We start from the raw sequence: 23,815 nt of genomic DNA, 5'->3' as shown, positions 1-23,815 counted from the left end.
TTGCTAAATAAAAGTGCTTTATCAATAGAATAATTTCATTTTTTTTTTTTTAATTCATACATAATTTACAGTGGTTTTAACAAACTATTCATTCTAAACTGAACAATGGGCATACAACCTTTGGGCTCCATCTAAGAGGGTGTGATTGTTGAATTATCATAGACATTTGAGGAGCACCTTGAGTACTACCACCCAGAAAACTGCCCTCAGTTATGGAGCCGGCAAGTGATTCATACTCCTCTTATGAGTGTTCAAAAAGTGGTTTAGTATTTCGAATAGATCGATGCCGACTTCGTGTAACTCCAGCTAATAACTCCCTTGTTTCTAATGTGTATGAACCAAAATGTAAAATTGATAGGCCATGTCCACCTACCTAGTGCGCATGCGGAAGTGGGGGATAAATATGTCTCCTATGTTACCCGTAATTTGTGAAAATGTCAACATAATTTTATAGAGTCATTTAGTTTGAATGCTATATTAAGAACATAAGCCAAGTGATGGACATAAGCCAGGTGATGGAATAGGGAAACCTAATGGTTTTAACAAACTGTTGCGCAATATCTTTTTTTTTTCTAAATTAAAACTTGTACATTTTGCGTCTTTTTAAATATTTATTTAAAAAAAAAAAAAATTCACCCCTACCAGATGATGATGTGGATGGCAATTGAGAACTGATGTTTGTTTTTTGGGGTAAAATAAATTTACTTTATTTTCAACAAAGAAAACCATTGCAGTGACTCAATTTCTGCCAAAAAAATTTTCGAAAAGGAAATGGTGGAGGAACACAATAAAGTCCGTAGCTCAATTGGGATAAGTCCATTGACATGGAATGCGACGGTGGCAACATACGCAGAGGGATATGTGAAGCAAAGATCAAGAGATTGCGAACTCGTACACTCCCAACGACCACACGGGGAGAACATCTACTGGCCCAAGGCGCTGAGCTAGAGAACGCCGCAGCTGCTGTGAAGACGTGGGTAGATGAAAGGAGCAACTTACGACCATGCCACCAATTCCTGCATCAATGGGAAGCAATGTCTCCATCACACCCAGGTTGTCTCCAAGAGGTCTCAACAACTCGGCTTTGCCAACGTCAAATGCACGATCAACAATGTTTACTTTGTCGTCTGTAGCTATGACCCTCCTAGCAACATAATTGGACAACTCCCTTACTAACTAAAGAGATACGAAAATAGTTCTCTTTATAATTTCTAGTTAGATTTATAATACCATGTCATGGTTAAGGACTTGGGTAGAACTTATCATCAAAAACTAATAATTAAAGAGAAACTGCCTAAGTACTTAGAAGTCTTCACATCGGACTACCCACTTTTAATGTAAGATTATTGTTTCTATTTATAATCTCTTTCAACTCAATTTCACTATTTTTTCATGACATCTTTAAATTTGGTTGTTAGACTATTTGTGAAGCACCATCACATCACAATGCATTTTCTTTGGTGCCCATTGGTTCACGAAATTCTGGTAGTTGCAAAGAGCATGGTTTTTTAATTCATATATGCAAAAGTTTCCCAGGTTGATAGAATAGGTAAATTAATGTGTTCCTAGTTGAGATACCTAATTCCACTCTGTGGAACGATTGAATGGTAAATCTAACTATTAATACATAGGAGTTGGAATAGATAGATAGATTATAATTCAGATTTCGTTTTAAATTCAATCATTTAGCCATCCATGCATCCCTTGACATGCCGTTTCTCTCATATCAAATTATTTCAAAATTTTCAATGATCTATTTCACTACATGACTAACTGATGTTCCCAGGTTGACACTGAGAGGGGGGGTGAATCAGTGGTTTCAAAAATTTCCTTAATTGCAACCCAACAATAACTTCCAATTCTCAAGTTCTAGATTGGTCGGGGCAATCCCGTAATTACCAATCACGCAAACAACGACACGTCCACTTCACACCACAATGTGGCTGAGTCTACCAGACAGTGTCCCACCACTCTACACAACACGCACTTCAAATATATGTAGGAAAATAAAGGCGAGACAATAACACCAGATATACGTGGTTCAGCTAAAATGCCTACTCCACGGAGGAATACCCATATAGGGTTTCGTATTTCCCCAATACTCAATTTTTTAACCGCTACAACGGTCCAGGAACTTATCCCTGCTTCAATCTGAGATGCAACTCAGACAAGGGCAACAACCCCACACCCTAGACAAGCCCCAACTTGCTAGGTTCACAATTTTAAATCAATAAAATAAAATCCCAACCCAATACACCATTGATCTAGAGTTTCTCAACAATAAACACTCTAGAATATAAAAATAGGAATTTCAGATACGGGTTACCTCAGCCTGTGTAAACCCCTTTGATGATTGCTTGCTTGACATATAGAAGAACATGCTCAAACCATCAACATAGCAGCAAAGCAATAACCTTTCATTCTTGTTTTTCATCAAGTCTCCATTGCACGCTTAATAAAGACAAAGTGTGATAGCCATCGAACTTACTTCTCCCTTCTTTCTCTATTTCTCTCTAGAACGGCTGCCAAGAGTTTTCTGTTTTGGTTTTTCAGCCCACGCCAAGACTTACAACCCCTTCAATCTCATATAATATTCAAATAGCAACCGACTTGAGGTTACCGTATAAAAATAGAGGTTGAAAACTGTAAGACTTTTTGATAGCAACAGTCCAGCATTAATGAGGAATCCTCATCTTTTGAAACTCTCTTTCTATTTCAAATTCTGCCAATCTGTTGAGTAGCGGCAGCTCACGCACATGAAGCAAACATCCCACTTCAATAATTACTTTCTAGCTGTCCAATGAAGAACTGAAACATATCATCAAGGAATCCTCTTTAAAATCAGATTGTATAACCTCCTTGTTGAACCAATAACACCACAACAATAAGCGTAGGAGATGTACGCCTGTGTGAAAGGAGTTCTACTCCTATTGGACTACTAACAACGTTTCCCTATCAATTTTACAACCTCTAGCCGGACTTACATTTCAATAATCGAGTCATGATTGAACTCTATTTGCTGAACCTTTTTGTATATCATATAATAATGCCATATATAGGGCTGTTGTCCACGTGTACAAGAGCCCAATTCCATCAAAACATAAGAACTCATACTCCTGTCCACGTACTAGAACTTCTTACAATTGCTGAAATTATTTTAACTCTATAGTGCTTAATGACATCATTGTTCATAAGCTGTTGAAGTCTTAACTCCACAATGCTTGAATAAACTTGAAACCTCATAATGTGGCTGAACCATATTATTGAACCATGAACTATTTAGTGAGTTCTCAACTAGGCCGAACTAATCTACCATTTTCCTAGTTGCTCTTAGTTGCCAACAATGACAACATATGATCCAGTTTCCCAACACTAACTCTGTTTAAACTGAAAGTTGAACAAGAAACCTAATAAAGATCTAACTCCCATCAAAATTTCAGCTCAATCTGATTTACGACATGAGAAACTTTCTCCCATATATTTTGTACTATGTAATAGGTAACTCAACGATGACCCTTTTTGTGAGTTAGACTTCCTCTTATTGGAGTCATTATATACTTACATATAACGAAAAATAATCCATTGGGCCCTATCCTTCCCTCATCATGAGTTTTGAGAGTCCTTTAAGATCTTTGAAATTCTATAAAGCTCTTTTTGCCTCCGCACGATGAATAAAATGTTTTTGTACCAGGAAAAAAAAAAGGCTTGCAGATACATGTGATCCTAACACATTTTCATAAAATTTTCATAGGACGAAGGTTTTCTAGCCGAGAGCGGTCCTGTGCCATAGACATAGGGGGACGCATAATGACCATCCTACCTTCCTGGAGCGCGTACCATTGTGTCTAGATGTAGGGGCCGTTCTTAGACAGAAAACACTTGCCTAATTTCCATAGTTGCCCTAGAGGATTTTCTTTCTTTTTCATTTTTTTATTTTTTTACTTTTAAATAATAAGAAAAGAAAGCTCCGCAACATAGACCAGGCCCAAATTTCATAAGGTAGATAGGAACAATGGAGTCTACTTGCATGCCAAATTTAAGATTTATAAGAAATGACACAAGGTAAAATTAAGTAGAACATGTCGCTAGATTGACAACACAAATTGTATTTATTTTTTACTTTTTAGGTAAAGAATCACTTCTTGGTCACGTGGCCTTCTTGCCAAGGGCCAATGATGGAACATGCATTAGCATCCAAACCGGGGTTATAGGCATCATTTCACGTTGCTTGTGAGAGGGGCACAAGGCCAATGATAGGGCGAGTGGGAGCATATTTAAAGCCCGGGGTGGGGGTTAGTATTTTTTTTTTTTATTGAAAAATATGGAATGTATGATAAGAGATGGCTGAATCCGGCGGTCAGAGTTCAAGGCTTTCCCATGGCGAAAAAAATCCTCTGTCGCCAATGCGGTGGTGCTGTGAGGATCCGATGGTCGGCATGGCATCGAGGTGTGTGCCGATGTCATCTCGGCCGTCGGATCTTCTCCGCACCGCCGCATCCGCGGCAGAGGATCATCGCCCCAGACTTCCAGTTCTTTCTCTATCAGAAGTCATAACAAAGAAAATTGAAGATTCTGATCGAAGGGTTTTTAACAGAATCGGAAGATTTTATTGTCGTCGCCCTGAAAACACTTGATCATAGCCAAGGAAAATGGAAAAGGCGGTTTTTTTTTTTGGGTTTGATTTGCCATTTCAGTGTGATAAAGCTTCCTTCTTAAACCTCTCAGCAGAAAATAAGTTTCCTTCGAAAACCCTTTTCCAGTAGAAAAGTAATCGAAGGTGCTGGCCTGGATGTGCTGTGGAGTGTGGATGCTTTCAGGTACTTCCTAAAGGAGGAAGAGAGATAAAAAGAATCGAAGCGTAGAGAGAGAAGAGTTTAGCTGAAGAACGAAGCAGAGCAAAGAGCGAAATTAATTCTGAACTAGGATTTCTTTGAATTGAAGGGAAGCGATGATGAGTACTCAGCAGGAAAGACTGGGGATCACTCTTTGTGGTTCCAGTGGTAAAGCCGGATTTTCTCCTGGTTCTAGGTTTTTTGAACCTTCTACTCCGGTTGCAAGAAATGGCGGCACTCATCTCGCCGATGAAGCAACCTGGAAGCGCATCCGTGAGGTTGGCTTCGATGACGAATCCATCAAACGTAGGGATAAGGCTGTTCTTATTGCTTATATCACTAGGCTTGAAGCCGAGGTTCGTCTCTACTCCACACATCCTTCTCAATTATCTTTGTCTTTCTTGGTCGAAATTCCATTTTTTGTTCATAGTTATGTTCGGTTTGGCTTCAGCTTTAAATTTGAAGCTCAAGAACTGGAGTAGTAATTTCTCTTTCGGGGGGAAAATCTAAATTTCTTGTTCCGTCGATATTCAGTGTGATGCATTCCTTCCTATAATAACGGGATTATTAAAATAGCACTTCTGATTTTAATTTTCCTTTTGCAGTGTTGATAGGCTAATCAGATGTTAGGAGGTGAGAGCAATTGGTTATGATTTGTAACTATAACTCAAGAAACCTTCAGTCGTTCGTTCATCTCTCTTTTAATTTTTATTTAACCAATTGCATTCTTTGCCCTTTGTGAACAATATGGCTTAAGAGTTTCTGATTCACTTTGTTCTGAAAGCCTCTTTAGAATATACGTTTTGGGCACTAAGTTGCTTAACATATTGGACTTTGATTAGAGTAATGGTGACCGGTGATTATTGTTCATCTGGCTAAACTGAATCTATTTACTCTAAAAACCATCCATTACTGAGATATTGTTATCGTTATATTGAGCTGCCATCTTTCTCTTAACCACTGAATATGGTATTGGTGTTACGCTACTTTCCTGAACTACTTCCAAAATCCTTCCCCCCGCCCAACCCCTCCCCCCACTTGTCCCCGAATTCTTCATTCATTGTCTGAGGTCTCTGTATTTTTCATTTCATTTTGTGTAGGTTTTTGACTATCAGCATCACATGGGTCTTCTCCTATTGGAAAAGAAGGAATGGGCATCTAAGTATGAGCAAGTTAAAGCTTCAGAAGATGAAGCTGAAATTAATTACAAATGTGAACAAGCTGCATATTCAACTGCTTTAGCTGAAGCTAAGAAATGAGAAGAGCATTTGAAGAAGGCGTTGGGAGTTGAGAAGGAATGCAAAACAAATGTAAGCTTATGTCATGAACCTGTTTAGTCTGAAATTTGCTATGATTTTACTGTTTATTTTGAGCCTGTTTTCTTCAGTGACTAATCTGTAGATTGAGAAGACCTTATATGAGATGTGTGCCGAATCAGCTGAAATGAAATCTTCGGCTGAGAGTAAGATGGCTGAATCACGGAGTATGATAGGACATGCTCAGAAAAAGCATACGGAGGTGGAGACCAAGCTACATGTTGCTGAATCTTTGCAAGCAGAGGCTAGTCGGTATCATCGTGCTGCAGAAAGGAAACTCCAGGAAGTTGAAGCACGTGAAGATGAGCTTCGTCGGCGTCTGATATCATTTAATTCTGAGTATGTTCTCTCCCTTTTCCTTTGAACCATTGTTTACTCTATAGCTTGTGCCATTTTGATATGTATCAATTTGGATATAGCCATATTTGTTATGACATGGACCTATCCATGAGGAAGGATAATAGAAGGGGCAAAACCTAAAATGTAAATCTTGTGAACAATGTGAATCTAGCTGATATAAGGAACTTTGATAGTTGTGTGTCTGAACTTCTTAATTTGTCTCATTGAATATGATTCTTGTTAAATGAGTTTATTCTCTCTTGTAACCTAGTTATAGTTTTTAGAAACTTCAATGCAATTTCATTTTCATGTAATGATTCTTAGTTACCTTCAAAAATGGGCATTGTAGTAGCCAAATAGAATTTTTTTTTTTTTTTTTAACTAGAAGGGTCTGATAGATTGTTATGTAAAGACTGTAAGATTATATGAAGGTATGAAGGGAGAGCCTAACCACACAACATAGATTAGTGTTCGTGGATATGTGCCTCACCATGCAGAATCGTACGAAAGGTGAGCTTATTTGCCCAAGTATAAGGTGGTGGAGATTAAAATGAGGTACTTTGAAATCATTTACTGATAAAATGACAAACAAGGAAAATGGGACTTTGAGGGAGACACTAATACGATGTCAAATGAGATGACTATTTGTATTAAAAAAGGATGCTAACGATGTCTTAGGCGAATCAAAAGGAATACGTTATTCCTCTGGGGAGGTGGTGGGATGATGAGGTTTAAGCAGCCATTAAGACTAAGACTAAGACTAAGACAACTAGTTTTAAGATATGGCAAAGGTCCAAGTATGTCGAGGATCTACTAAGGTATAAATTTGCTAGAAATAAAGCTAAAAATATTGTGGGAAAAGTAAGGATGAAGAAATATGAAGATATTTATAACAATCTGAGCATAAAGAAAGGGGAAAAAGTTATCTGTAAAATAACTAAAATGAGGGAAAGGAAGCATAGAGATCTCAACTATGTTAGATGAATTAAGAGTGAAGATGGAAAAGTACTAATAAGGGATGATGACATTAAGGAGAGATGGAAAGTTTATTTTTGCAACCTACTAAATGAAAATTGTTTGAGTAATAGTGTCTCAGAAGACTGCATTTCCCATCAAGATGCCACTTGTCGTAGATTTATACGAAAAATTAGTGTGTTTGAAGTAAAACAAGCTTTAAGGAGGATGTAAGTAGGCAAGACACAAGGCCCAGATGAGGTCTCAATAGAAGTGTGAAGAGATCAAGAATCTTTGAGTTATCTTGGCTAACTAAACTGTTTAATGAGTTTATGAGCTTAAAATGCCATATGAATGGAGGAGAAACATTGTGGGTCTGATTTACAAAAATAAAGATGATATTAGAGTTGTAATATCTAGGCATAAAACTAATGAGTCATACTATAAAATTATGGGAGAAGGCTTTTGAAACCCAACTGAGAAAAGAAACTATTGTTACGGAGAACCGATTTGGTTTTATGCCAGAAAGATCCATGACAAAAGATATTTATTTAGGGGACTCATGGATAGATTTAAAGATTTCAAGAAAGATCTCCATATGTTCTCTAATGACCTAGAAAAGGTCTATGAAAGATTAATGTCCCTAGAGAGTTAATCTGTCAAGTATTAGAGAAGAGAAGTGTTTCAAGTAAATTTGTAGACATAATTAAAGATAGGTATGATGGTGTGGTAACTAATGTAAGAATTGTGGGGATCGAGGTAGTGAATTGCAAATTACAAATGGGTTACATCAGGGATCAACTTTAAGCCCCTTTTTGTTTGCGCTTATCGTTGATGAATTAACTAGACATTCAAGATAAGGTTCTTTGGTGTATCCTTTTTTGCTAATGATATTGTTTTGGTAGATGAAACAAAATCAAGGATTATCGCAAAGTTGGAGTTATGGATATCAACCTTGGAATCAAAAGGTTTTAAGATAAGTTGAACGAAGATAGAGAATATGGTGTGTAGCTTCAATTACACAATGATGGATAAAGAAGTGGTGAAAATGGATGAGAGGGAGGTTCCGCAAAGTGATTATTCTAGGTATTTGGGCTCAATCATAAATAAAGAAGGTGATATAGAGGATGATATTTCACAAAGAATTAAAATGTGATGGATGAAGTGGAGAGGTTATTGCAGGAGTAGATTACAAGTAACTAACTCCACAGTTTATAACCCCAAACAATACAAATAGGAGCAAGAAAGAAAGAAATAATACCATCAAATAAACCCCCAAAGATACAATACCCATATAGGAGCAAAACCAGCCCAAAACTTAACCCGATAGGAGAGAGAAAGACCTTCTATAGAGCTGGAGAGAGAAAGGTGCGGCCAGGTTTGTGGGAGTCCGATTGAGCTGCACTTTTGGGTGTAGATAGTCTCTGGGAGGGTACAACAACCCCTAAATATGAAGGGCTTCTAACGACTGGTTATGGAGTTATGCACTATCTTGATTTTTAGACCTAGGAGAGAGAATATGAAGAATTCTGCAGGAACAACAGCTTATCTTCTTCAGATAACCTTCAAGAGATGATTGATTGATCTTCTTAGAGTGTAGAACCAGTCCTCCAAAGGATCTGCAGATCAGATCTCAAACTTGGGTAGCAATGAGAGTCGATTGGCTTCAAGAACAAGAACTCTTTGGTTGGCTGATTCTGATTTTGTATGCTTTAACAAGTCTGAACTTCTAATAACAATAAACAGAAAATAAAAATAGAAAAAGAAGAATCGATGGAGGGTTGAGAAGGGTGAAAGAGAATAAAGGAATGAGTATCTCACCCCTCATGTGGTTTTGGATATCACACCCCTCAATGGTTTAGGCATCTCACCTCTCAATAACAGTTTTTTTAACTAAAGAGTAATCATTCAATAATTCATTCATTCCAATCTCCAATTATAAGTACATAGGCTCCTTTATTTATAGAGGGCAGAATAGCAATCAAATTACTACTAGGAGCTAGTTTTCCAATAGGATTAGACACTCCTACTATAACTAGGATCTAGTTTTCCAATAGGACTAGACACTCCTACTACAACTAGGAATTCAAAATAGGACTAGGACTTGACTTTATGACTCCAACATGGAGTAGGACTAACTAACTAATAGTCCATATAGGACTTTACAATCGACCAATGGCCTAATGAGCCTTTATTGAATTAAATAGCAACTAACTAAAATAATGAATTAAATCCCGTTTTCCTACCTTATATCTATATTTTAGGCTCATTAAAGTGGTCAATTTCAAAGAAAACCCATGGGATCAAAGGACCAACTCATACATAACACAACCCAAGGCTTATTTGCAATAAAATAAGTCCAAGTGACTTATTTACATCAGGTATGTTCAGAGTGTTGTGTGATCTGATGTATTCCTTTAAAACTAAAGGAAATTTTTATAAGACCGTCATACGATCAGCTATGATGTATGGTGTGGAATGTTGAACAATTAAGAAGCATCATGTAGATAATCTCAGTCTATTGGAGATGATGTTGAGATGGATGAGTGGTAAAACTAGGAAAGATAAAGTAAGGAATGATCATATTAAAGCTGATTTGGGAGTAACTCCGATATATGATAGCTACGAGAAATTCGTTTGAGGTGGCATGGCTATGTTCAACGGTGGCCTTTTGATGCTTTTGTACGGAGTGATTTGATTCAAATTGAATGAACTAAAAGAGCATGGGGCAGACCTAAATTGACCTTAGGAGGAAGTGTTGAGAAAAGACATGCATAATTTCGGCATTTTATCAAGTATGATGTCATATAGAACTGATTGGAGGGCAATGATCCATGTAGCCGACCCCATTTAGTTGGTATAAGGCTGAGTTGTTGTTGTTCATGATAATTTGTTAAACTTGGAGAGGGGGTTATTTATATTATGTTAGGAGAATATGTTTGCACTACTGAATGTTACTTTTTCCGTTATGGATTTTACATCTATTTCTTTGATAGATGAGCTCCCGATCTAGCTTTTATGATCATTAAGTAACTAATTTGATCTCCAGTTGTATCCATAAATGGTTATCACAATATCATGTCAATTATTTGTACACTTACCTTTGGGTGCCAATGTCTTAGTCTTCATTTAATTTTGAAGATATAGTTAACTACCACTCAGTTGAGTTCCTGATAAGTTGATATGCATTTATTACTGTTTGCATCTTCATATGTGCTAGTTGTGATGCTAAAGAGAAGGAAATTAGTCTTGAGAGGCAATCATTTCGTGAATGTCAGAGAGTTTTGCAGCAAGGACAGGATCAATTACTTGATGGTCAGGCCCTGCTGAACCAAAGGGAAGAATACATCTTTCAAAGGTCTCAAGAATTAAATCATCATGAAAAGGATATGGAGTTCTCAAAAGAAAAATTTGAGAATTAATATAGGGCACTTAATGAGGAAACATTCAATTTGGACTTGAAGATGACTGCCCTTTTAAAAAGGGAGGAGGTGTGCCCCTTTGTGCTTTCTTTGTTGTGAGCACACTACTTTATTGGTACTCAGTGTACGGGGTGTTAATTAACTCTTGGTTCTTACAGGCTGCCATTGGAAGGGAAGCACTACTCAGCAAGAAAGAGAAAGAGCTACTGATTCTACAGGAAAAGCTTGCAAGCAAGGAATATGTGAGTCTTGCTATTCAGATGAACTCATGTCTTGTTAAACATAGTTGACTGAATTCAAATGGATCCTTACTCTAGTCTTGCTAAGTTTTGCATCATGAACTTTTTCCTCTTTTCTCAGCGTGCTTCTTTGCTGTTTTATTTAACTATTTAGAGGAGTGTGGAAAAAACTTGTTAAGGATATATTCAATGTTTTCTGTTTCCAAAGTTTTTTTTTCTTAATACTGGATTAACCATGCAGGATGAGATTCAAAGACTATAGTTAAAAATGAAATTGCTCTGGAGAAGATGAAGTCCGACTTCGAAGTACAGCTGGACATAAAACGCAAGCAAATGGAGGATGAGATTGAATACAAGGGACAGAGTTATGAGTTGAGGGAGGTTGATCGTAATCGGGGGGAGGAACTAATCAAGGAGAAGGAGCATGATCTTCAGGTTCAGTTAAGAGCATTAGTGGAGAGGGAGCAGGATATGACGGAGAGGTCAAAATTACTTGGGGAGAAAGAAAAACTACTTATTGAAGCTGAAAAAGAAGCAGAATTGGAGAAGATACATTTGGAGAAGGAAAGAGAAGAGATCAATAAGATGAGGGTAGACCTTCAAAAGTCTATTGATTTACTCGAAAACAGAAGGAAACAAGTTGAGCAAGCACAGGAAAAATTAGAAGCTAAGAAGAATGAAAGACAAGAGTTACTGGTCCTAGACATGAAACTTAAAGAAGAAATTGATAGCATCAGGGCTCAGAAGCTTCAGCTGATGACTGAAGCAGATGAACTTAAAGCAGAGAAGGCAAAGTTCGAAACTGAATGGGGGCTGATTGAAGAAAAAAGGGAAGAACTAGAAAAAGAAGTAGAACATGTTGCTGAGGAGAGAAAAGCAATTTCGATGTTGCTGAAAGAAGAATGTGACAGCCTAAAAGTTGAGAAGGATGCATTTCAGGATCAATTAAAAAATGATATGGAATCCCTTTTCCTTGAGCGGGAAGCCTTCATTAGTAAAATGGAGCATGAGCACTCAGTGTGGTTTAGCAAGGTTCAACAAGAACGGGAAGATTTTGTACTCAACATTGAGATGCAGAAGAAGGAACTGGAAAGTTGTATTGACAAGAGAAGGGAAGAAATAGAAAATTATTTAAGAGAGATGGAGGAAGTCTTTCAGCAAGAAAAAGCCAGAGAACTTCGTCATATCAATTATCTGAAACAAACAGTCACAAAAGAATGGGAAGATGAAATGAAAAGACTTGATCATGAAAGAAAAGAGATCAACCTGGATCGGGAACAAAGGGAAAAGGAATAGGGTGAGATTAGTAATGCCATTGAAGAACTGAGGACCCAAAGGGGCAAACGGAAGAAACAGCAGGAATTATTGCATGCTGATAGAGAAGCCATTCATATCCAAATCCAATATCTTAAAATGTTGGAGGATTTGAAAATTGCAACAGAAAATGTTGTATCGGAGACACAACAAGGTGATCTCAAGTATAGCAGAAGAAGGTTTTCTTCCAAGAAATGCTCAAATCCACCAAGTACTTTGCAGGTTGCTGAGCAAAAATCCAATCAATCAAAGAAGCTATCTGTGATGCTTCTGAACTGGAGTTGCTTTCTAATGAAGGAGCACATACTGATGCACTTCCCGGCTCTAGCCCCCTGTCATGGCTTAGACGATGTGCTGAATTGATATTCAAATATTCTACTAAAAAGCCTGCAGTTAAGCTTGGAGAAGGGATTCTTGTATCTGAGTTTGAGGGTGCAAATTTGAAGTTTCCTGAGAGCAAGTGTTGTCCAAAAACAAAGAAAATTGTGTCGGCACAGTTAGAGAATATTGAAGACCTGCAATCCAGAGAAAGTCATCATATAGAAAAGAAGAGGAACAGGACACAACCTGTGGCATCTGTTCTTGAAGAGCCAAAAGTGATAGGCGAAGTGCAAGCTGTTGGTAAGGATGGAAGATGCCCGCATAATTTGCTTTCTGAATGTGGAACTGACACACATGAAAATTTTGTTGACTCGGATTCTGAGGGCCAGCTGGCTGGAAAAAAAAGACTTCAAAATGCTTCCTCATATGGTCATGTTGATGGAGAATTAAAGGAAATGGAGAATAATAAGAAACGGAGGCAACACAAGTGTGCCACAGATGCCCCAAGGTGAGACATGGACTAACTGTCTCAGTGTTTATCCTGCAATATCTACTCAATATGTTGCAGTAAATTTGTTGCCAATAATGACAATTTCATGGTGCATTCATTTTCAGTGCCCTTTATGGTATTTGAAAAGTGCATTGTTATCATTTTTTTTTTTTTCAGTGCAACCTCAACACCTCCGCCTGCTCGCAATGATAACGTCTGTTAGGAGGATCAAATACCAGTATTATATGAGGATAATCTGCAAGGTGGGGAGTCTGGGGACCAGAAAGATATGCTAATTCTCACTGGTAGGGAATGGTGTCTTATCTTGTGGTTTGAAGACACAAAAAAGGTATATGAAGAGACACTGTTGGAGGTTGATGAAGAACTAACAAGGCAGCATAATCTAGTAAGTTTCAGCTTTAATGCAACACTGGCTATAATTTAGGTTTTAAGTTTTGCCCAAATTTATGTTTCAGATAGAAGAACCAAATTTGAAATCTGTGTGGTTATGTGCTGATCAAATTTTGGATATTTTTTAGATATTGGATTTTGTAATTCTGTTCAAACTTTTGACGACTATTTGGTGCAAAAGTAGTGTCAAGTCTCCCTCTACTTATTAAAAATTTTCATAGATAATCACTTTGATATGTTCTTTGTATTCTATTATGTACATTATATAATTGTTCATTTAGTTATCGTAATATTTTTTACTTCATTTTATTTTCTGTGTATTGACTTTATTCTAATTCAACTAATATTAGGTACGAAGGCATATATTACTCAAATATAACAAAACTTTTACCATTTGTTGCACCATGACACTGCCGGTTGGTTCTGAACACAACAGTTCTGTGTTACCGACGATGTCACAACTGTACTACTACTTCTAAGTAATTGAGTAGGGGTAGTGGCAGCTCTTGTTGTTCTCATTCCTCATCATTTTCTTCCTCTCGTTTTGGAATCTTATGTATATTTCATCTTTGCAGTCTCAAAGTGAATTTATGTGAAGCATTCACAGGCTTAGCGTTCATGCTAAATCAAAGCCAGAGAACGGTGGAGAAGTTGAGGAAAAATTAATGAAAACTTGGCCGGAAAAGATTATTTTCAGGCTTGTGAAACTTGATCCAGTAAAAGCTACGTTGTACCTGGAGGTTAGGTATATGAAAATGAATGGTACTGCTGCTTGTGAATGGAATTAACAGATTGGTGCCAGCACTTTTTCCTGGTCAATTCTGTGAAGCTCTGGGAAGCATTGGCTGCTTATTTCACATTCTTGTATGGTCATTGGTGTGCTGATAAATTCGAAGCTGCTGGTGAATGCCCATTCAGGTGAAGAAATTCGCTATCTGTAAATGCTTTGTCCATTTTCAATTGAATTACCTGTTGATTAGGATTGTTAGGTGTCAATATTTGTTGGTGTGGGGGTCACTCTCTCCCTTTAAGATCATGAGTTTGTTTTGGGAGTCGGCCTATTGGTCTGTGCAGTCATAGTATATTAGGTAGTTAGACCTAACATCCATCGCATGGAAGATCGGTAAGCCCCTATTTTGTGTACTAGTAGTAATAGTTACTATCTTGTCTAATTCAATCAGAGTTGACCATGTGACAGTGTAAAGCTTTGTAGATGCTTTATATTTTGAAAACCAAATGGATTGTGAAAGCAACTAGGAAGATGCTAATGCATGGGCATAAATGATAGTTTCTTTTTTGTAAAAATTGACGTGTCCAATCTAATACCATATAGGGTTTCAAAAATCAGTGAATCGGATTGGGAATTAGCAGTCCGATTCACTTTGATTAATGACTGGTTTCAATTGCTTTTTACCGATTTTGACCGGTTCTGGAAGGCCGGTTCCATGTTTAAAGCCCTTAGATCATACCCTTATTGAGCTGTTGGATTTGTCAAGCTATCATGCCATGCGACACATTCGATGGTCAGTGCGTGAAGCCTTGCATGATTTTCCATGAGTTTTAATATGTTACTCAATAGACCAATTAATATTTGATTGTTGAGATTCTTTTTTATTTATTGTTTGAAATTATAATAAGTGGGGAACTTGTGTAGACTATACATATAATTCTTCCATCACGAGCGGGAAGTCATTTCCAGTCATGAACTTTATTTTTACAATTACTTGTAAGACAGTTACTAGTGATGGGGGTTATGAACAATATTGAACTGATGAATTTTTTTGGTGATACCTAATTTTTTTTTTTTCTTATAAAAAAATAGAAAAGGTTGGGTATGTCGCCGATATCAAGTATGCTAGCATCTATTGTGTCTTATCTCTCAATTTTTTCCAAAATGATCATCATATTTTTCTTGAATGATATTTTATCATGTGATCCTATTGGTGCTATCCGCAAGTTTACTTGATATCGGTGATATACTTATCCCTCTGGCTAAAAAAATAAATATATATATATATATATATGACATATATTGTGGAACTGGCCGACAATAACTTTTGTCACTAATAATCTGACAGCTTGTGGAGGCCTATTCAGCTTTTCTTGAACCTTGCACGCTCTGACTGCTCATCACTCAAATATTTCCACTCTCACTCATTATGCTGAAAAGTCTCACGCCTTCCTTCAATACCATGTGTTTGCCTGACAATGTCAATATGAAAGAAAGGGTATTTGGTGGTGTGTTATAATAATTTATGGAAAAAATAATGCTACCTGATCGTGCACTTTTGTGCCCAGACACAGGGGCAGCAAAATTACCATCCCAACTCCCCTATTGGATGTTTAAGCACATTCTGATTGCCCCTCCACCCGCCCGCCCACCCACCCACCCACCCACCTCCCTCTGGTGCAGGGGCCACATGGTCAAGTAGCCATCTCTCTCCCATGATTTAGGAAAATTAAAGCCATCCATTTATGTGTCTATGCCTAGACATAGGTAGCTGTGAAAAGACTGCGTTGCCCCCACCATGCGCTGAAGATATCTTTGCACAACATTCCATTGGTTTAGATGCTGGTGCAATGTCCAAGCAAACGGGTAGCGATTTCTTGCCCCATAATTTATATGCACTTTGAATTGTCATAAATGCCCTTGATTTTTTTTAATGGTTTATTTGCCATTTGGTTGTTCCATAACGTGAACTGCGTAAATATAAATATAATACTTTTCTGAGTGGGTTGCAAAGCCTAATGTAGTTACACACTCCCATCCCAAAAAAGCCCGTTGTAGTTCTACCAGCCCATATATGCCCATGGTAGATCAGGTTCCACTCAAGAGGTGCTTTCCTAAGGGAAACCTATGCCATAAATAAATGGGCCATAGAATGGTCCCTGGTCATCGTGTGACTACTGCGCCAACATGGTAAATGTGAAGGCAGATCGTAGGTGTAGGCATCGACCACATGAGAGTAGGGTGATCATTTTATACTCCCTATGTCTTGACATAAAGGGTGCAACTAGGAACTATTCTTTTTCTCTAAATTTATTTTTGTTGTAAAAAAAATATTTATAATGAGGTTTTGTCATGAACCAAAGGAAAGAAGAAGAATCGAAGACCCAAATAGTGCATCCAAAAGCAATTCTCAATTGAAATCAGAATTGCAATTTTGAGAACTATCTAGAGTTAATAAAAAATGAGAATCAGAGTTGAATCCATATAGGTCCACAATTAGGCTATAATATATTATTGAATTAGGCAATGACCTAACACCTTATCCATCCAATGGTTGTTTAGTATTCCGTATCTCATTCCAAATCAATCTACAAGTGTTCACAAGTGACCAAGTGGGACTGTCGATTAGCAACTCAGGCAGTTAAATTGTTTTTAAAATGGTTGAGGACAAACAAAACCTGGAATTCTCTCTAAGATATTTAAATTGTTGGAAGAACCAAAACCAGAGAAGGAAGTAACTTTCACTACTATGTCAGGAATGAATGAGAAGTAGAATCATCAACTTCGATCCATCCCTCTGTGTTACCTACCTAGTGTTTGTCTGTATGCTTTCTAAACTCGGGAGTCAGTTATAGTCTGATTAATTTTATAGGTAAATAAGAAATAAGATATATGAGACTTGAGGTCTTTTTTTAAAAGCATTGATCCATCTCTCTGTGTTACCAACCGAGTGTTTATCTATATATTCTTCAAACTCGAGAGTCAATTATAGTTTAATTAATTTTATAGGTAAATAAGAAATAAGATATATGAGATCTGAGGTCTTTTTTAAAAGCAATTGTTACCTTGGTTGGTTCCTACTTAATGAAAGGTGATCGATCTTAAATGAAATTGCCAATCTTACCTACCCATTATTACCTCAGAATGATGTTGAAATGTTTCTAGGCTTCTTTGTGAAAATGTGTAATTCACCTTATAATGTCAATGGGGAGAAAAAGTTATCTGATTTTATAATAATTTTATGTTAATTATTTCAATGGGACAAAAGGGTATTTGATGGTATTTTTATAATGAGAAAGAGTTCTCTGAGCAAGCAGCATAGGGGAGCTTACCAATGAGTTAGGACAAAATGGTATCGGTCATAGGAGGGCAATGATGTCATCTTATATGAGGTAGAGAGAGATAGACACAGAGGTGTTAGCGTACCCTGACTATTGGCTCAGTGCAAACTTTTTCCTTTTGTAATAATTTAGAAAAAAAGATCATTGCCTGGCTTTGCAAAACCTACATCAACAATGAGAGTAGAAGGCTAGTGCATCATCGATCATGAGGATGGGACAGTCATTTCACCCTCTCTATGGGAGGGCATAGGTTGGCAGAGATCCTTTGTGAAAATGGCTTGACATTAGCAGAATTTTTGTTCACAATTGATTCTCTTTTTCTTGTGAAATTTGATTTTCCTTTATGCATGTTTTTTATGACACCTTACTTTATGTGCTAAAACTGGGAAAAAAATATTGAAACTGATGCGACATCCTTGGAAGCTACTACAGATCAAGAGAATCAAGACACTTTTATAGGCAAGTCATTGAACAACACGAACACAAGAGAAAAATAAAAATGCGAAGGAAAAAGCTATAGTTCTTTTAAATTGTAGTAAAACTCTCTATGACTTAAGGGGTTTAACGTAACTCTTCAAGGATGCAACATAATTTTTCAAGGTTACAGAAGTAGGATATTTCAAGGTTCTAATTTATACACTTAAGGTGTTTGCTAAAATGCAAATTCAACTCTCCATTCTTCTCCATCTTTTCTATTGAATTTATAACATTTAAACAGAAAAAACAAAACCCTAATATCATGCCCAGGCTCGATTGCATTCCATATAACGTGAGGGATATATTGTTGTATTCATAGTTTAAGAATCTTCATATATTTTCCCAAATCTTCAATCTTTCATACTTACTAGCTAGGACATACCACAATAAATAATAGAAGAATCCAAAAGAACCTGAGGTGGCAATCTCTATAGTCAAGCAAAGAAACCTAAAAGGTTCTGTCAAATCAGTGAGGGTTTCTAGAAGGCGGATGAGTGAACCTATTGATGACGTAGGGTAGAGGTTGCTGATCTGGACTGCATAAAAAACAGTTCATTGTGAAATTCTCACATTTTCATGCTAATTCACACATTTCTTGCATCTCCGTGCACCCATTTGTGGTTTGAAGATTTTGAGGCTGGATCTATCCACAAAAGTGGGGCTCAATTGAAGATGTCACATGATAAATATTTGATATTCCGTGATATTTTGGTCATATTACTTTTTTTTTTTTTTTCTTTTGGTCTAGTCGCATGGGTCCATATCGATCTCACAACCGCATAGATTGGGGTTGAATGAGAACCATTCAATTTTCATTGAAAGCAGTGAACAATACTAAACACCTCGTGTGAGTGGCCCCAAAGAAGTAAAAGGAGTCAAACTCAGATCCACACGCTTTCTAAGGCGAAGATCCCTTGCCAACTTGGCTACCCTGTGGGTTGAGTTATATCCCTCTCATAGGTGTCACATATATTAGTAATCATAAAAATAAATAAATAAAAAATGTCACTAATATTAGCATACTATAATTTTTTGGGTTGGTGCAAAGCCTAATATAGTTTCACACTCCAACCTAAGAGTGTCAATTTGGTTTACCATACTGAATTATTGTATTGAAACTATATCGAAGGATATTGGTACAGTTTTGATATGAGAAAAATATATATATATATATATATATATTTTTTTTCGTATAATATGGTGTCGGTATTTAAGAACAAAACAGTTTGATATGTAACAAATCGTACAAAATTACAGAAATCATCCAAAATACCGTTATAAATATCAAATACTGTACCGGAATATTAAAAAAAAATCAAAACCATACCAAATACCAAAAATGTACCGAATAAAAACTACATCAAAGTATTGAAATATAGGATTTTTTCTTAGTACGGTATAGTATTGGTCTTGACTCTTGGCTTGCTCTGTCATATCAAATATTGATACTATACTGAATTGACAACCTTACTCCACCCCCCTCCCCCTGGTGTAGAGAAAAACCCAATGTAGTTTTACCAGCCCCGTATATGCCCATGGCAGGTCAGGTTCCTCTCAATAGGTGCTTGTGTAGAGAGACCATATGTATCATAATAAATTATATGAGTAAAGACCAGGCATGTTAGCGTTGTGCCTAACACTTTGTCTGCCTCTCTCCTCATGTAAAAAAGATCCATTACCACTCCCATTTTAACAATTATTCGTTGAGCTTCTTAACTCCAAAAAAGTAACAGTGTATCCAACCTTTGCCCAAATTATACTGTAAGCAACAAAATGTTATGATAAGGTTCTTGTCATCAACCAAAAGAGAAAGAAGAATCGAGACCCAAATAATGCGTCCAAAAGCAATTCGGAATTGCAATTATGTGAATTATCTAGGATTAATAGAATTGAGAATTAGAATGGATCCAAATAGGCCCATAATTAGGCTATATATATAATTGAATTGGGCAATGACCTATACCCTATCCATCCAATGATTGATTAGAAAGCCTAGATTTTCTAAGATAATTAAATTGGTGGAAGAACCTAATAAAAGAATCCAAAAGAATCTGAGGTGGCAATCTCTATAGTCAAGCAAAGAAGGAGACGTAGTAGAACTGTAGAAGGCCATCATCAGCAACTGACTCATCCGTGTGTGTGTTACCTACCTTGTGTCTTGTCTGTGTGGCCTCCAAAGTCAGTCCTACTCCAATTATTAATTTAAAAAGGTAGATAAGAGATTGTAATCTTGGTTAACTTCTATTTAACGAAAGGTGTTCAAAGATTTCTTAGGCTGGATCTATCCACAAAAGTGGTCTCAATTGGTGTTAATTTAAAATGATACTTTGTGATATTTTTTCCTTTCCTTTATTTATTTATTTATTTTTTTGGATTAATGGATTCAACATCAAGGATGCATTGCAACAGTTTAAATTCCATCTGTGATTAAACCATCGAAGCTTAAGTTTATTAATGGAGAACACTAAACACCTTGTGTGAGTGGCCCTAAGAAAGTAAGATGAGTCAAACTCAGATCCACACGTTTTCTAAGGCGAAGATCCCTTGCCAACTCAGCTACCCCTTGGGTTGAGTTATATTCCCTCATAGGTGTTTCTTGTTTTTGTATTCCTAGAAACATAGAAATGGGGAAAAAAGTGTTGGTGATATTTTCATACTTATTTTTAGAATTGTAAATAGAAATTTATAATAATTTATGATTCTAGAAACGCCCTAACCTAAGGGTGTCAATTTGGTTTACCATACTGAATTATTGTATTGAAACTATATCGACCGTCATCAATTGGTTCAGTTTTGATATTAGAAAAATTCATATATATCGTTGAATAGGTCCCTGGGGTAGATCACCCGATCTTCGGCTACAATCAACGAAATCCAAAGCTCGCTCATAGTAACAAATCGTACAAAATTACAGAAATCATCCAAAATATCATAAAAAAAAAAAAAAAAAGGGGAAAAATATTTAAACTTTGAATTAAATAAAGTAGAGAACCATCACCAATGCCAAAAAGCTCCTCCACAAAGATCGACCTCGATCCGTTTCATCGCTAACCGATATAGGATTTTTTCTTAGTACGGTACAGTATTGGTCTTGACTCTTGACTTGCTCTGTCATATCAAATATTGATACTGAAGAAGAGATGGAGAAGATAATCAAAGGAGAAGAAACCAAGAGACCCCTTCACAGAGACAGATCTAAGCCAATAGAATATAGACAGAGAAATGTTTCAAGAAACAAGGTTTATCAAACACCTAAAATTTTGTTTATGTTCCCAGAAAGAAACGGTAGAAACATTGTCAAACGGTACCTAGGTGTTAGTTTAGAAATGAAAAAGACTATTTTAACCCTATTATATTTTGAACTAAAACTTCTAAAAATGTGAGTAACAGATCCCCTGAATCAAATTTGGTCCATGAATCTAAGAAACAGTGAGAATTCTTCGTCTCTCTCAATATCTCTCTCAACATCCAAAGATCAGGAATTTGAATTGATGTCCTTTCATTGACTCCTCCTAAAGATCTCATTTCAATTGGAATTTGGTTATTCACGACGTACAATGATCCCTGTTAAGCGTCCATGGCTTAGTACTATCTTTTCCCATTTTACATATTCAAATCTAAAATCTTCAAATTGAAGTGGTTTGTCAAATAGGAGGCAATGGTTAAGGCTTTTGCGACAAAACTTAAGGCTTTTGTGACAAAACTGTGTCTGGCAAAGGTGAAGGTGAAGAAGATAGTATTTTCTAATGAAGATAAAGAAGAGAGAACTTTCTGGCGAAGCTCTTGTTAGCACTAGCTGTATCATCAGATAAGTCTTGTGATAGTTGGTTGTATAATTAGATAAATGAAGTGACTCATCCATATTTCCCACATCATCTGTACATATCTTTAAAGTAAAAGTAGGAAACTATTTGATTTAGATTAGATTTTTCCTATTATTCCATGGAGACAATCACTCCATTATTTTATAAATTAGGAAACTATTTGATTTAGATTAGATTTTTCCTGTTATTTCATGGAGACAATCACTCCATTATTTTGTATACATATTGTCACACCCCGTTCACACAGAACCGGGCCAGTGACTGGGTTAACACCGGTTAACCCAAACTTGCCAGGATCATCTGATACAGTATTCCACCACAGCATATACACAACTAAGAAAGAGCTTATCAGTTCAGCGGAAGACTTGATTTACCTATGAATATTCCCATAATACTTGATACCCGAATTGTGATACAATAGTTAAATACATGTGGGCCCAAAGGCATGATATTTACACAATAAGAGTACAATTCACATATCAAGTACATAAAAGAAATCATCAAAAATCAGAGTATACAGCTCGGCTCGGTATCAAAGCCTAGAGCTCAGCTCAGTATCAAAGGTTGAGCCCAGCTCGGCATCACGAGGTAGAGCTCAGCTCGGCATCAGAACTGCGGTCCCACAGCATAACTCTCGCACGAGCAATCAGTGTCGTGCCCTAACTCCTCAGAGGCCCACCAGTCCTCTTCAGGGAACTCAACCGTGGGACCCGCCCCGTACTCATCTGGTTGATGACCTGCAAAATCATCTAAAAGAGGTGCACACGTGGGATGAGCTCACTAGCTCAGTAAGTGGAAAGATGGACCACACAACAGTCCACACAACAAACCACAACCATATGCACTATATGCTATGCAATACATTTTAAATCACATTCACCTAAGCAACATTACTAAGTCTTTGGTTTAGTGCTACTACAACCACAGTGCGCGTATGCTCCGGGTACGAGCCACGAACTCTATCCCGCGATACGCCCATAGGGTTGTCGGAGAAAGCCCACTATGAGTACTCAGAAAAATAAAAACATGCCAACCACCGGCTCTCAACATAAAGCAAATGACTGAAAATTAAAGGTGTTGACTCCAGCAATTTAAAAGCAGTACAATTGGCCCTCTTGAATATACCACCGGGGTTGTCGACTGTCCTAATGACCAACCGGGCGTAATGTCTAACCGCCACAGTGACCCGACAACCGTGACCACTGCTTCCCCCTAAATGGTAACCCAACACCTTAACCCCTGCTGGGAAGGGTCGTAGCACGGGTAGATGATTATCCTAAATCGCATGCTCCTATATGACAATAGTACGATTGCATAGTGCCACGACGTCCCATACCACGGGCCACCAATGCACTCATTTCCAAGCCGACTACGGCATCTAGTTTATTAATGCATCATGCACAGTGAGGTCCACATTCATCACAGAAGCATATTATCACTTGGCATTTAAAAAATATACACAACACACATGCATAACCATATGAGGATGACTAATCTACATAGTATTTTCATGATGACATGGCTAGACTAGATACGATTAAATGAATGCCAAACAATGCCTTGAAACAAGGTCAAACGTCCTCTGCCCATTTACCTTTAGTGTACAAGGATTCACGCTCGGTACGGGTGAGATCCGGTGCGGGAAGCGTAGGATTTGGTGAACCTATCATGAGTGAGCGGGGTTAGTACTTCACCACTTTGGAATCAAGATTAACACGATCTAATGACAAGATCATGTTTAGAATCCTAAAAGAAGGTCACACGTCCGATTTGGGTCCAATCGGACGCAAGAATCACATTTGGAG

The 23,815-nt window shown here is 37.2% G+C and overlaps 1 protein-coding gene and 1 pseudogene across 1 annotated transcript in view; one reads left to right on the top strand and one right to left on the bottom strand.

The window, feature by feature from the left end:
* The window catches only part of LOC122084405 (urease accessory protein UreG-like), a 65,929-nt gene that overhangs the window by 1,704 nt on the left and 40,410 nt on the right, over positions 1–23,815 (bottom strand). The gene's annotated exons all lie outside the window — the stretch shown is intronic.
* On the top strand, positions 4,699–14,906 carry LOC122084407 (annotated as a pseudogene).

The sequence above is a fragment of the Macadamia integrifolia genome, chromosome 7 (assembly GCF_013358625.1).
Source record: "Macadamia integrifolia cultivar HAES 741 chromosome 7, SCU_Mint_v3, whole genome shotgun sequence".
NCBI classification, from domain to species: domain Eukaryota; kingdom Viridiplantae; phylum Streptophyta; class Magnoliopsida; order Proteales; family Proteaceae; genus Macadamia; species Macadamia integrifolia.
This window is presented reverse-complemented; position numbering and strand designations above follow the sequence as displayed.